Raw genomic sequence first — 14,304 nt, forward strand, 5'->3', positions numbered from 1 at the left:
GCATCGCTTCGGAGAGCCTTGCAGGGAGTGTCTTCCTCCGAAGGATCCTCTGAAGGAGGCAGGACCTCGGGCTCCGAGTCAGAATCCAAGAGTGTTGCTTGATCAGGCTCACACAACGGGATGGAGGGCTGTACCACGGACTGCGGGCTGTGGGGGCAGGCGGTTTCGAGGCGACGCCCGAGGTTTGCCTCGGTCAGAAGCCAACAGGACGGAGGTTGAGCTTGGCCGTGAACTTCTGGAAAGGAAGCTCCCTTGGTACCGACATGTAATAGCGGTCCGTCTCGGAGTCGTAAACATATCGGAGGGTCATCGTCGAGGGGCTCTTCCCCAGCAGAATGAAGGACTGGCAAAGGTGACTCGCGATGCGGGGACCGGGTGCCTCTGTATCTGGTGGACAAAAGGAACAGTCGACAGCTGGGGAAGTCAGGGGTCGGGCTAGCTGGTCGGTGCCGAGAGGACGGTTCCTTGGTGGCGACGGTCCCCAGAGCGGGGTTTGCCTGGAGGACCCTTTGTAGGGGAGCGGGGCTCTTGGAAGCACAATCCCTCTCCTTGGAGGAACGACCGTCCTCTCAGTATCCCGAGTTGACTTGGACTTCTTGAGCTAGGGTCAGCTAGATCCCGTTGAAGGCCTTTCTCGGAAGAAGTGGAGTCTCTCCCCGGTCTTCAGGAGGGAAGACAGGGTTTTCGGCCAATTCAGAGAGGACAGCGACGCCCGTGGGTAGTGTTGGCTGTTTGACCTTCCCTTCGGAGGCGGGTCTTGATCCCGAGGTCGCGGTACCCTTCGATCCCGAGGGTGACGGTACCAGAAGGCTTGGAGGGCTCCGAGATGACTTCAATGAGTTCAAAGTGGCAGCCACCTTGTCCGAGAATCAGTTTCGACTCGTCTTGGAGCGAGCGCCTTCGAGAGATGTTTCTTGTAGAACCCGGTTTGGGCTCAGAACCCTCAGTCCCCGACGGTTGTGGGGCGCTTGGAAGGTTTGTGGTGGCACTGGCTTTTCGAGAATCCCGGGCCACTCGCCAGGCGGCGCCAGACTCGTCCGGCTCACGGACTACAGAAGTTGCTGGGGCAGACGCGACAATGAAATGCTGGCCCCGGACGAAGATGCAGGGACCGGGCCGAGGCCGCGAGCAGATGTCGGAAGGAGCCACCTCCTGAATCTTGCCCTGAGCAATGGCAGAAGTCAGCTGGGACTCACGGTTCTTCCTGGCCTGAGATGATAGTGACTTGCACAAAGGACATGACTTGGGTCATGGTCCTTTCCCAGGCAAAGGAGACAGGAGGAATGGGGGTCCTGGACAGGCACTTTGCCCGCCCCACACATCACATTTCTGAAAGGCGCTGGAGACATCCTTACCGAAGTCGACAGTTTAAGGAGAGTCCAAAATCGAGGTCAACAAACCGAGAGTCCGAATCACCCAGGGTCAGAAGAGAGAGAATAGCCAAAAGACGGTCGAGGTCAAAACAGTGATTCTGAAAAGAGCTCGTAAAGCAACGAATTCCCTAAAGCAGCTAACGGGCGGAAAAAAGGAACTGGGAAAGAGCGGAACGCAGGGCCTTATAACGGGTGGGCGGAGTTACCGCCAAAAAGTTACTAAAAGTTGCAAAGTTACTTTTCCTAGTGATTTCCGAAGTTTCCGAAGAGCACTGCGCAGGCGCAGTAAACCCCTTTATATGATTCGCAGAGACCACAAAGAAGAAAGAATATTTGAAAAGAATGCAGATTTCTTTGCTGGAACAGAAATGTCTCCTACCTCCCTATTTTAACTGCCAACACTTTACTTTTGATACTTCCCATTTTAACTTCGTGCTGAAACCAAAATTACTCTCCCGTGCCTTACAAATAAATATCAGCTTTACTTTTATGGTTAAGACAATACTTCCCAAATCTTTTATTACAAACCCACTACTACAACAATCTCTGTAAGGACTTGTTATTAGCACAATTCCATGGCTCTAATACTACCCATCTGTAAGTTCAAGTTCAGCATAAGGTTTTGTTGTTTCCAGCCCCCTTACTAACCATGGCCACTAGCAACATATTTTAAGTTAATTGTAACTGAGTAAGTCAGCATAGCATAGTAGTTTGAGCTTACAACATGACTCTGGAGATCAGGGTCTGAGTCCCTGTTTGGCCATGGAAACCAATTAATTGTGACTTTGGCAAAATCACACCACTCTCAGCCCAGAAAACCCTATATTTTAGAGTCGCCACAAGTCAGAAATGATTTAAAGCACAAGACAAACAGAGTAGCTCATATCCTTAATCCTTAGGTTCTTTATGAATTCTATAAATAGGGAAATGTTGGCTGGAACAGATGAGCTGAATGCACCATGCTGGCGCCAATTTTAGGTTAGGGACCACACATCAAACGCACGGTCCCTAACCCTAGCACGCAAAACAGTGTAGTATGGCTGCCGTTTTGACGTAAGCGACGCACAGCGTCCCCACGTCTGCGCGTCGCTTACATAATGAGAGTGCCATTGCACACACTCATTACATCCACCCAGCGGCACAAAGAACCCGTTTTTTCTGGTTCTTTTTACTCCAGAAGGATGCCATGCAGTCTGGCGGCTGCCGCCTCCCTCCAGAGGGAACCATTGTGGGCGCGTTGTCCTGGGCCATTGCTAACCTTCTGAAAAATTATCCTTGTTAAAATTTACCAGTGTCCGCATCATCACCCTGTAATATCATCTGGCTGGGAATTATACTTGAGTCTGGGTAAAATAAAGTGTTTAGGGTTTAGTAAAAACATGTTAACAGTGGTGAGAATGGCCAGACTTTTTCAGCTGCTTCAACAACTGTGCAGGCATCTGTCGATGTGCTTTGGATAATATATAATAATAATAATAATAATAATACTATAATATAAATTTTATTTATATCCCGCCCTTCCATGGATCTGATCAGGGCGGCTTACAAAATTTAAAAAAACATTACAATACAAAGTTAAATCCCAAATCAGTTAAAAAACATTACTCACAGACCGAACAGGAAAACAATAAAATGAAAGATCACATGGCAGGGGCAGAAAAAAATGAAAATTAACATCAATCCCGGGTCAAAAGAGAAAGAGGGGAGAGGGGCAGGAAAATAAATGAACAAATTAAGGTGGGAAGGCCAGCCGGAATAGGTATGTTTTCAACTGTTTTTTAAAAACAGCTAATGAGGCGGTGGAGCGAAGCTCTGCAGGGAGCTTATTCCTTTTTTTTTTAAACTTTTATTGTAATTATATACATACAAACATATATATACATCACAATTAACATAAAACAAACACCATAAAACCATATAAACCTCAGTATTTTTTAATTTCTCTTACTTAGTGTGCTTCCTTCCACAAAGTATATGCATTTTTTTTAATTTTTTTTTAGCCATATATAACTTCTGTTATGTTCTAATAATATAAAGTCAGATTTTCCTTTTATCAAATAAGGCCTTTTGTTATATTTTTTTCAGACATTCCCATTCTTTTTCAAACTTTTCCTTTATTCAAATCCTTTATATATGCTGTTAGAATGTCCATCCCCATTGCTTCTTCTACTTTGTTTAAACCATTCTTTTTTTGCTGGAGTTTTAATCTTGCTTCACAATAAGTTGCATATGTCATTCTGGCCACTGTGACCATATTAAAATCACACGTCCATAATTTTTTCTCTATTTCTTTGGTAATACACCTGTCATGTTGAAGCATATATAGTAGAGGGTTAAGTGGGAGATTTATTCCTAATATTTCTTCGATATTGATAGATTGAATTTCATTCCAGTATTTCTTTTGCTTTTTTATACATTCCCACCACAAATGATAGAAAGTTCCTCTTTTCTTGCAGCATTTTCCAGCAATTAATGTTTTCCATTTTTAAACATTCTATTTTATTCTATCTGGTGATAAATACCATCGGTGCAATCATTTTTATATAGTTCTCTTTATAATTCTGACAATTTGTAAATGAGTTTGTGTCCCGCCATGATTTTTCCCATAATCATTTTATTCACCTCTCCTATATCTTGTGCCCATTTTATCATACAATCTTGACACCTTCCCGCTCCAGGTCTCTTTGTTTTATAATCTATAATACTTAGAATATGGCCTTTCTTATTGTCGAAAATTATATTGTCTAATTCGTTTTTACTATCTGTAAATTCCCAATCTTTTTATTGACCTATACCTTTCATAAATTGTCTATACAGAAAACCAATTATTATTGATTCTGCTCTGTAACTCCTTGCTGGATTTTAAACAAAACAATCCCTTTTACTATTAACAAATCCCTATAAGTTAACCAATTTTGTCCCTCTCCTTTCGTTCTCTTATATAAGGCCCTCCTTAAACCGAGACCCAGAGTGGCATTTGTCTGTAGGAATTGGTCTTTTGATTTTACTCCATACCTAAGCAATGAATTCCTTATAAAATGATTTATAAAAAATCCACATTGACCTTCTGTTTATCATCCCATAATATGGCATGGTATCCATACCTCATTCCACTATTTTCCAATTCCAAAAGTTTTTTCATTTTTTTAATAATATCCATTCCTCTAACCATTGCAAACCACACAGAATAATAATACAGCTTCAGGTTAGGCCAAATTAACAACCACCCCTTCTTTTTTCCTCTGTTAGCATTTTCCAACTATCCTTGCCTTTTTTCCTTGCCAAATAAATTTTGATAGCGCTTCTGCCATTTCTTACATACACATTCATTTTTTAATATAGGTAATTCTGAAATAAAAAACATAAACCTAGGTAGAATACTCCATCTTTAAAAATTTTCAACTTCTTCCCAGTAAAGAAAATGGTTTTTTTGACCAATTTGATAAGTCTTTTTTTACTTCTGCCCACATTTTTTCATAATTGTTTTTATACAATTCAATATTTTTTTTTTGTAATATATTCCTAAGTATTTAACCTTTTTAAACTGTTTTAAATCCGAGATTTCTTCAATTTCTTTTTCCTTCTGTAGCTGTCCATATTTTTTGTTAATATTGATGTTTTATTCACATTTATCTTAAATGCCAGATACCTCTCCATAATCTTGTTCATATTAATCAGTGGCTTTATTCCTCTCTTAGGATCTTCCAGGAAAAAAATTAAGTCATCAGCGAATGCCCTAAGTTTTTATATTAAACTTGCCTGATTTTTGCTCCCTTTATCTCATCACTCATCTCTTATTTTATTGTTTAGAACGTTCCCGTACAAAACAAATACACAGAGGTGAACAGCGGGCATCCCTGCCTTGTCCCTCTTTCTAATGTTTATATTCGGTTACATACTGATTAATAGTATTGAGCTTTTTGGACTTTATAAATTGCCGAGATCCATTGTAGAAAAAAAATCACCCCATTCCCATCTTTCTAAGTGTTTCTAACATAAAAACCCATTGATTTCAGTAAGGCCTTTGACAAGGTTCCCAATGACATTCTTGCAAACAAGCTTGTAAAATGTGGGCTGGACAAGGTAACTGTTACATGGATTTGTAATTTTTTGACTGGCTGAACCCAAAGGCTCCTTTTCATCCTGGGGAGAAGTAACCAGTAGGGTCCCACAGGGCTCTGTCCTGGGGCCAGTGCTGTTCAAAATCTTTATCAATGAGTTGGATGACAGAATTGGGGGCATACTTATCAAATTTGCAGATGACACAAAATTAGGAATAGCAGCTAATACCCCAGAGAACAGGATCAAATTACAAAATGACCTAAATAAACTAAAAAGCTGGGCCAAAGCTAACAAAATGAACTTCAACATGCAGAAATGTAAGGTACTGCACTTAGGGCAGAAAAATAAAATTCACAGATGGATGGGCGACACCTGGCTGAACGAGACTACATGTGAAAGCTATCTAGGAGTCCAAGTAGACCACAAGTCTACAGTGCAATGCAGCAGCTAAAAAGGCCAATGCAATTTTAGGCTGCATCAATAAAAGTAAAGTGTCTAGATCAAGGGAAGTAATGTCAGCGCAACTGCTGGGGTCCAACAACCCTTGTCAGCAACTCTAACGAGTCCTGGGGTTAAGCCAGACCCTTAGAACAGAGCTGGCAAATTTCCAGAAGCCGAAGCGTGGCTCCCAGAGTCCAATTGGGATGACAGCAACTGGATGTCTTCCAGGAACTGCAGCAATGCAGGAACCTCCAGGGACACACAGCAAACCGATGCTGTAGCTTCTTCTGATAAACCACCAGAGAAACAAAAGTCCCCAAAGTGCTCTTTATTCACAGTGCTATAATACAAAACTAGATCTCTCAAACTCCACAACATACCAATCCAACTCCTACTTCAAACCCACACCACACACTTGCAACCCCTGGGCTTATATAGACTCCAGACCATATGGTGTCCCAAACCCAGTGAGTTCAGGTGTGTAGCCATGCCATGTGTCTCCTCTGCAATCCAGACACATGTTTCATCATCCATGGCTACATGCACTTGGACACTGAAGAGTCCTTGACACAATGAGCTTCAGTTACGCTTGCTAAAGATTTAGCTCAAATTGTGTCATATAATTACAAACCAATCACTAAATGGATGAGATCAAAGACAGATAAATGGGAAACACTTCATCTCTTCCTACTAGGAAGAACTGAACTTTTTAAAAGCTTTTTGCTTCTTCAACTTTTCTTCCTATTCCACACTATACATCTACACCCTTGTGTTGGAAGGCAATAACAGCTTTATTTTTATTGGCAAAAAACTAAAATTTTCAAAATATGCTCGGTATACTAAAGGCTGGAACAGACGAGCAGGATATGAGACTTAAAGCCGCCCCCACCAAAGATGCCTCAGGATTGTGGCAAACACACGCCACGGTCTGAAGGCACCTTCTGTCACCGGCCCAAATAGGAGTGGAAATGATCTGCCCCAATTTGGGTCAGGTTTGGAGAGTCTCAGGCAGCCCTGGCACAACTTCCAGGTGCTCCGGTGGCATGTGGCGTGTAAATGCTGCACCCCAAGAGCATCTTAAAGCTGCCCCCATCTAGTCATCCAGTACGGCTTCCGAGCATCTTGAGGACATCTGGCATCTCAATGCTGCACCCCCAAGCCACCCAGAAGCTGGCCTGTTCTGGCCCTAAATCTCAAAGTGGAATACTGGCAATCTGAGAGAGATACTTGTATGATGATGCCTTCCAATTAAATCAACTCATTCACATAACAAAATGTGAAGATTCTAGTAGCTAGGTAGGACTGGAAAAGGGGAATGAAAGTGTTGCGGGAAGTGACTTTATATTTTCAGAGACTACTTTCAAATTAGTAAAACAAATTAATTCCAAAACACACCACAGAAATCATCCAGTTTGAGACCACTTTAACTACCCTGGCTCAATGCTAGGAATTCTGGGAAATGTAATTTTGTAAAACATTTAGCCTTCTCTGTCAGAGAGCTCTGGTGTCACAATAAACTCCAGTTCCCAGGATTCCCTAGCAATGAGCCAGGGCAGTTAAAGCAGTCTCTTAGAAATCCATTTCTTCAAACAACTCTACTGATATGGAACTAGCACCTAGTGCATCCTAGCATGAGACCTTTCCTCTTCCATCCAGTTTTACACTGGATATAACAAAAGATACTGTATATCAACTCAGTTCAGAAATTGAAAAGACAGAGGAGTCTTCACTATACAGTACAAGACTTCTTAATAAGGAAGTAGACACAAAGCTGAATTATCTAACTTCAAACTTGCTACTCAAAACAATCCTCTTACTGCTGCTGGACTCTTACTGCTTTCAACTATTCTAGCTGAAAATAAAATATTAAAAAAACAAAAGTTTGATTTCCTTCTTTATTGCAATAGCAACAATAAGCCTCTCCTTAGAGCACTGTTGGAGAAGAGTGTAGGACTTGTGGTTAGTGAAGAAACTTAATGAGAATATAAAAATTTTGAAAGGACAAATAAGATGAAACATTTTCTGAAAAATCGTTTTGCTTTATTGATGACATATTAATGACAATATACTGTACCATGTTTAAAACCACTGGTACACCATGTGAATTTGTGAAAGGATATATTACAGGCTGAGGATTAAGAATCAGACTATATGATGCATATTTTTGGAGCACCAGCCTTTTTTGACAATGAATTTGTACCATGTTTTGCTGTTTTGTTCATTGTTAATGAATCATTTGTTGATTAATTTTATATTAAAAATACTTGTTGATTAATTTCAAGAGCATTTTAAAAAATTAAAGCTTGTCACTTCTCAGGGACAGAAATATGGGCTATTCATCTTCTGAGACCTTGTTTAATACACTTCAGGTACCGTAAGTAAATTAGAAACACTGCCACCTAAACAAGGGCAAGTGGGGAATATTATCTAACTGTACCAGTAGTTATCTAATTCCTTCACAAGAAACATCATAAAAATATGTGTAAAGAATCAAGTATTCTTGATTATCACCACAGGGCAAGCAGTCTTACAAATGTTTAGAAAAAGCCTATTCAAAACAATGACTAACATTAGTCATAACGAACTTAAGCTTCATTATTTTCAATTGAACTTTAAAAAAAAAGACAGGATTTTAAAAGTATGAGTACAAAGAAAAATGACAGAGGTCAAAAAGGAAGGAAGCAAGGAAGGGTAGGTACATAGGACATTAACATGTACTAGGCAAAAATACACTAATATAAGCTAATTATTTTTCCAAGAATATTTTTTTGAAGTTGGCTTGTATATCCATGCCTAGCTTAAAACAGTAAAATTTTCTGTTTATTAAAAATGATAAGGCAATTATTTTTTCCCCTTCTAACCTTGGAATATAAGTCTCTTAGCAACCAGTAAAACCCCACAGGATCCAACCACACTTGCCTTCAGTGAAATTGTACATCACATGGATATAATTTAAACGATCCTCATGATCATTACATGCCTATAATAATAATAGTGATATTACTGATTGTTGTTCTTGTTGTTATTTCTTATCAGCCTCGCCCTACAGATTGAGGTGAGAAACAACAACAGATTAACACAATCTCACATTTCTCCCAGTACTGGGACGCAAGGCAGCTAACAACATTTTTAAAACAATACAGGTTTTAAAACTATACGAAAACTTTGATTAAAATATAAATATAAAAATAATTAAAAAGCCACTAAACAATTTAAAAAGTTAAAACATTAAACATAAAAAACCATTAATGTGCTTATATAGGAAGATATGGTCCTTCAAATAGTCTCGATCAAACTGTATAGGGCTTTACATGCCATCACCAACACTGTGAATTGTGCCTGGAAATAGGCAGGCAGCCAGTGGAGCTGCTGCAACAAGGGAGTTGTGTGCTCCGTGTAGCCAACTCCAGTTATCAAACTGGCTGCAGCATTGTGGACCAACTGAAGTTTGTGAGCAGTATTCAAAGGCAGCCCTACATAGAGTGCATTACACTAATTCCAATAGGATGTAACCAAGACATGTGTTATTGTGGCCATATCCAATTTCTCCAAGAACAAGTGAAGTTAGTGCACTAGCTTTAACTGAGCTAAAGCACTCCTGGTCACTGCTGACACCTGGGCTTCCAGACTCAGGGCTAAATCCAGGAGTACCCCCAAACTGCAAAGCAACATTTAAGGGGGAACATAAGCCCAGCTAACACTGGCTAAAATCCCATTCCCAGATCTGTCTTTTGATTGACCAGGAGCAGGTTAATCCTGTCTGGATTAACCTTCAATTTATTTGCCCTCATTAAGTCTATTAAATATGCAGGGCGCCATCTTAGGGCAATAACAGCTTCCTTGGAATTAAAAAGAAATCTAATTATCAGCACACTGGTAACATCTGACTTTAAAACTCCAGACAAAGACATGGTACAGAGCCCCAGGAAGAGGCGGCCAGGAGCCGCCTCTCATTGCTGCGTAGCAGCACCTCAACAACCAAATTGCACGAAAAAGAACCGCAAAAAAGCAGCTCCTTTTTGTGCCACTGCAAATAGCTTGCGGCGGTGCGAACACATTGCTGCTGCACAGCTCCATTTGGATGTCACGCAGCGGTGACCTCATTACTGCGTGTGCCGTCTATTCAGCACCGTGCAGCGAAGATGCCCTTGTCATGTGTGAGGGGCGAGGGGTATGTGGGCAGGGCACCCCTCGCACATGACGAGGGCATCCTTCAGTGCCGATATGTACTGGGCCAAAGTCTCCCAGCGGTTTCATTTAGATGTTAACTAGCATAGGGCACATGGCAGAACGTTGAGGGATTCCATGAGGCAATAACCAAGGAGTCTCATTGAGATGAATACTGTTCACAATGGCTCTCTGTTCTTTCCTGGAGGGGTGCTCTCAGAAAATGATGAGGGAGTCCTGTTTAACCCCCCACCATCATCCTCTGAGAATGCCCTTCCAGAAAGAATAAAGAGCCACTGTAGAACTGTACCCATCTCAATGAGACAACCCAGAAGGATACCATGGTCAATGGTATCAAAAGCCACTGAGGGGTATAGCAGAAATAACAGGGACACAAGCCACTTGTCCAGTTCCCTATATAGGTCATCCACCAAGGTGACCAAAACTGTCTTCATCCCATAATGAGGCCTGAAACCCAAATGACTCTGATAGTCCATCTCATCCAGGAACTCCTGGAGTAGTGAAGCCACAACACACTCTAGTACCTTGCCTAAAAATAGGATATTGGAGACTGGTCTATAATTAACTAGGGAAAGTTTTCAAAAAGTCTCACAACCACCTCCTTCAGTCAAGATGGGACCCAGCCTGTTGTAAACAGGCATTAATCACTTTCCCTTACCCCCTCAGCCAGTTCTTCTCTGGCCTGTTTCATATGTCAGGAAGGACAAGGGTGTCGTACATATGGTTGTTTTCATCTCTCCAAGGATTCTATCCACATCCTCAAACTGCACAAATTGAAAAGTATTCATCAACATCCAAGTCAGAGTGAATCGAGGAGTTTGTTCCCACTATGATTTAAAGTGAATTGCTGATCGTCTTATATGGCCGTCGTTCCCATTTGAAACCAGTTCTAATCCTACTTTGATTGATTTCTGTTGCGATAAAGCAAGGCAAATGTAAAAAAACAAAAAAACAGTTTTTCCAGACTGGATATCTGTAAAGATACCTGTCTGAATCCAACATAGTAATATTTATAACATAACCACAATTTTTAAACAGTCTAAAAATGAAACAATGTTACTAGATCTTTAAATAAGATTAGCCATTAAGTCTCTATTTAAGTTGGCCTGACGCAGAAGAGGTGCTTGTGCACCTTAAATACAGCTCTTGAACTGTAATGCACACCTGCTCAAGGTGCAGGAATCCCCCCCTCTCTCTTTGCATCTAACCCAGAACCTGGAAGTAACTTGTTACACATAACTATTTGTCGGGAATGAATTTTTTGCAGTAGCTAACACATAACTTAGTTACGTTATTACTGCAACATGAAAGAAATAATGAGAGCCTCTCCTTTCCATGTTAGTAAAATAGGGATTCCTTTCCTTTGTTGTGTGAGATAGCTGTAACTATTTTTCAGTTATTTTTATAGTTATAGAGGGGATGATTTCACACTTAGGTGTGCTTTATGCCAAAGGCCAGCATTTTGCAGTAGCAGGTATAAGTACTTAAAAGTAGTTGTTCTAGAAAGTAAAGTGTTATTTTAAAATCATAACAATGGTGGTAATTAACTACTTTGGGGACTTGGAACAGGAATACTACATAATTGCTTTTTGAAATTAACTTTCCAAGCTCTGCCTTAGTTATAGCATGACTTCACCTTTATTTATCCCAGAAAGAGAAGGTCAGGTATTTTTACTGATAACCTTCGTGTGTACACATGCAAAATTCAAAATAATTGTCTTTCATTTTAGAAGAATGTACACGCATTTAGACAAATAAATACACAACAGCCTTTCCAGAAATTCTCCTACCAGCAAATAAAAAAACAAATCCTAGCTGAACTGATAGTCACGTGTAGGTTTGAAGACACAACTAACAGTGATTATTAAATTGCTTACGATCACCAGAATTTTGGTTGGCAAGAATTCAAAACTCCATGGAAACTACAGAAACTACTGATGCCTAATCAACCTATCTACTTAAATAGCTTCATAGATAAGCCACAAGTAATGTATTTGGAGAAAAAATAATAATAAATTATTGCTATATACAGAGTTGCCTATATATATTCAATAGAGGTGAAAAATGTGGCCCTTTTCTTGAAGGACCCAGGGCCTGTTCACACATTATATCAGCCACCATATGATTTCTCCTGAGGGTCATAGTGATCAGTCCTCCTAACTGTTGTGATATTGACAGGGTTTCCATTCTTGGGATCTTCAAATGTTTAATTCTGCCTTAATTCATATCAAGGTACAGAATTTCTCACACCCTGTTTTTCCTCCTGACAACAAAACAGAGGTTTCTATACACACAAAAACTCCAGAATATAACTTTTCCATTCTCAGCATTCAAGGGCGCTTCCATTCTAACATCAACAACAGGTCTGCCAGTAAACAGAAAAGACTTTATGCTCCCAGGAGTTCCTTTTGTGCATCTGAACATAAGCAAAAAGTCAAAATTTTTCAACTCAGTTGAAAAAGTATAACATTGGTTATACTTTATAGAAATGTGAAAAATGCAGTCATTAGTACAGCAGGTGCCTATGTGTTTTGACCAGTTTCAATAATATCCACATGGTTAAGATCAGCAACAGTGCTTCATTTAAATAAGAATCACATGCACCAAGTTCCTTGCTATACAAATAATGTCTTCTCAACATGTGCAGTGACTAACTCCTTTCAGATGATTTCTCATATCACATCTACAAATCTCTTTGAGCAACTCCTTTTTCATGAAGCCATTTACAGGGCACAGCTTTGAAATGATCTGTCATCGCTGCTGGTTGGAATACTATCACAGTAATTATTAAATTCCAGCCATTTCATTGTGCACACATTTTTTCAGAGCTTTGGATTTTCAGATTCAGAGAGGTTCAATAGTGAAACAATCTACATTTTTAACTATTAAACATTTTATCAGCATTTTAAGCATTGGAAACATCATTTAACTTTGATATCTCCAATCTACATTTTCACCATACTAATTTGAGATTAATTAACTGTTAAATATTTATTACATTTGCATCACTGCTAGTTCCACAATGAGAGTCAAGTATGTGCCAAATACTTGACAAAATACCAGTGTGGCATGATTCCTGATTAAAAACCCATATATTAAAAGCAACTATCAAGCAAGAACTCTCACATATCAGATCATTAATTCCAGTTGGACTTCAGCTTCAGTCTTTTACGGAGAACTGCATCTTTTTAACACAGCAAGGATAAAGATGAGAGGACAACACTTCACAAAATAGCAAAGATGAACAAGAGGAGACTTAGAATATGTGAAGTTTTAAATAGCAGTTTATAGAAAAGAAACTCTATTTTACTAACATGAAAAGAGGAAGCTCTCATTAACACAGAAAAGGGTAAGGCACAATGGAAGCCTTATGAAAATGGATCCAAATGCATCTGAGAAAGTAGGCTCAAGTCTACGAAAGCTCATGCTACCAACTTCTGTTTTCCAGATCCCTTTATATAAAGAAAAGGGTTTTGCACTATAAAGACTCTGACTCATTATTTCTAGATATAATGTGCAAGAAGAAAGACGTACCTGAAGCACAATAAATTATTGAACAGTCGGATTTGGCCAAGCTCTTCCATCCTCAAATGTAGGGGAAAGAACCTTGCCTATCTGTAAACCCCAACCCGATGTCAAAAGAGTTTATAACCATTCCTCACCAGGGCTTTCTTTCTCTCCTGCTTTATATGCTGCCACAAGTAGGGTAAGCTGCTGTCCCAGCCCACGCTATCTCTGACTGCTGCATCCTTCCACCTCGGTTTTTCTACACTTGTGTTTTTATCAGTTGTCACGGAAACACTCGATTTCTACTGTTGCAGCTTAGTGTCTAGTACTGCTACCAAAAAGATGGTTTAGAAATTTAAAGGTAACTTATCTAATATCTCATCCACATATCTTTTAAAATGATTCCATTATGAAGATACAAAAAATTAAGTTCACAAAAGATGTAAATGAGTATTTTAGCCTAAAAGCAATTTTTTATACATAAGCATTGCCTTCTGATGCAAGCTTGTTAGATCTTTTTTAAAAAAGCCAGATTATGCAACTTTGAAACCTCTTTCACCCAAGCAATCAAATGGACATGTTCCAGACAATAGATTCATGGGGGGTGGGGGGTGGGGATAAAAAGTGCTTTTATAAATGATGTTTTCATTAACAAAAATGAAGTACTACCCTGTACTTATTTTGTATACTATACTGTCATGTCTCATAGTTCATCATCTGATTTAGTACTTGA

General features: G+C 39.8%; 1 protein-coding gene across 2 annotated transcripts in view; it reads right to left on the minus strand.

Annotated features, from left to right (window-relative positions):
- Positions 1-13,719, minus strand: part of ZNF831 (zinc finger protein 831) — a 69,005-nt gene extending 55,286 nt beyond the window's left edge. For both annotated transcript variants that reach the window (XM_042464124.1, XM_042464123.1), the window contains exon 1: positions 13,599-13,719. The gene's annotated coding sequence lies outside the window, so the exon portion shown is untranslated. The remainder of the gene's footprint in view (positions 1-13,598) is intronic.
- Between the last annotated feature and the right edge of the window lie 585 nt (positions 13,720-14,304).

The sequence above is a fragment of the Sceloporus undulatus genome, chromosome 4, assembly GCF_019175285.1.
Source record: "Sceloporus undulatus isolate JIND9_A2432 ecotype Alabama chromosome 4, SceUnd_v1.1, whole genome shotgun sequence".
Taxonomy (NCBI): domain Eukaryota; kingdom Metazoa; phylum Chordata; class Lepidosauria; order Squamata; family Phrynosomatidae; genus Sceloporus; species Sceloporus undulatus.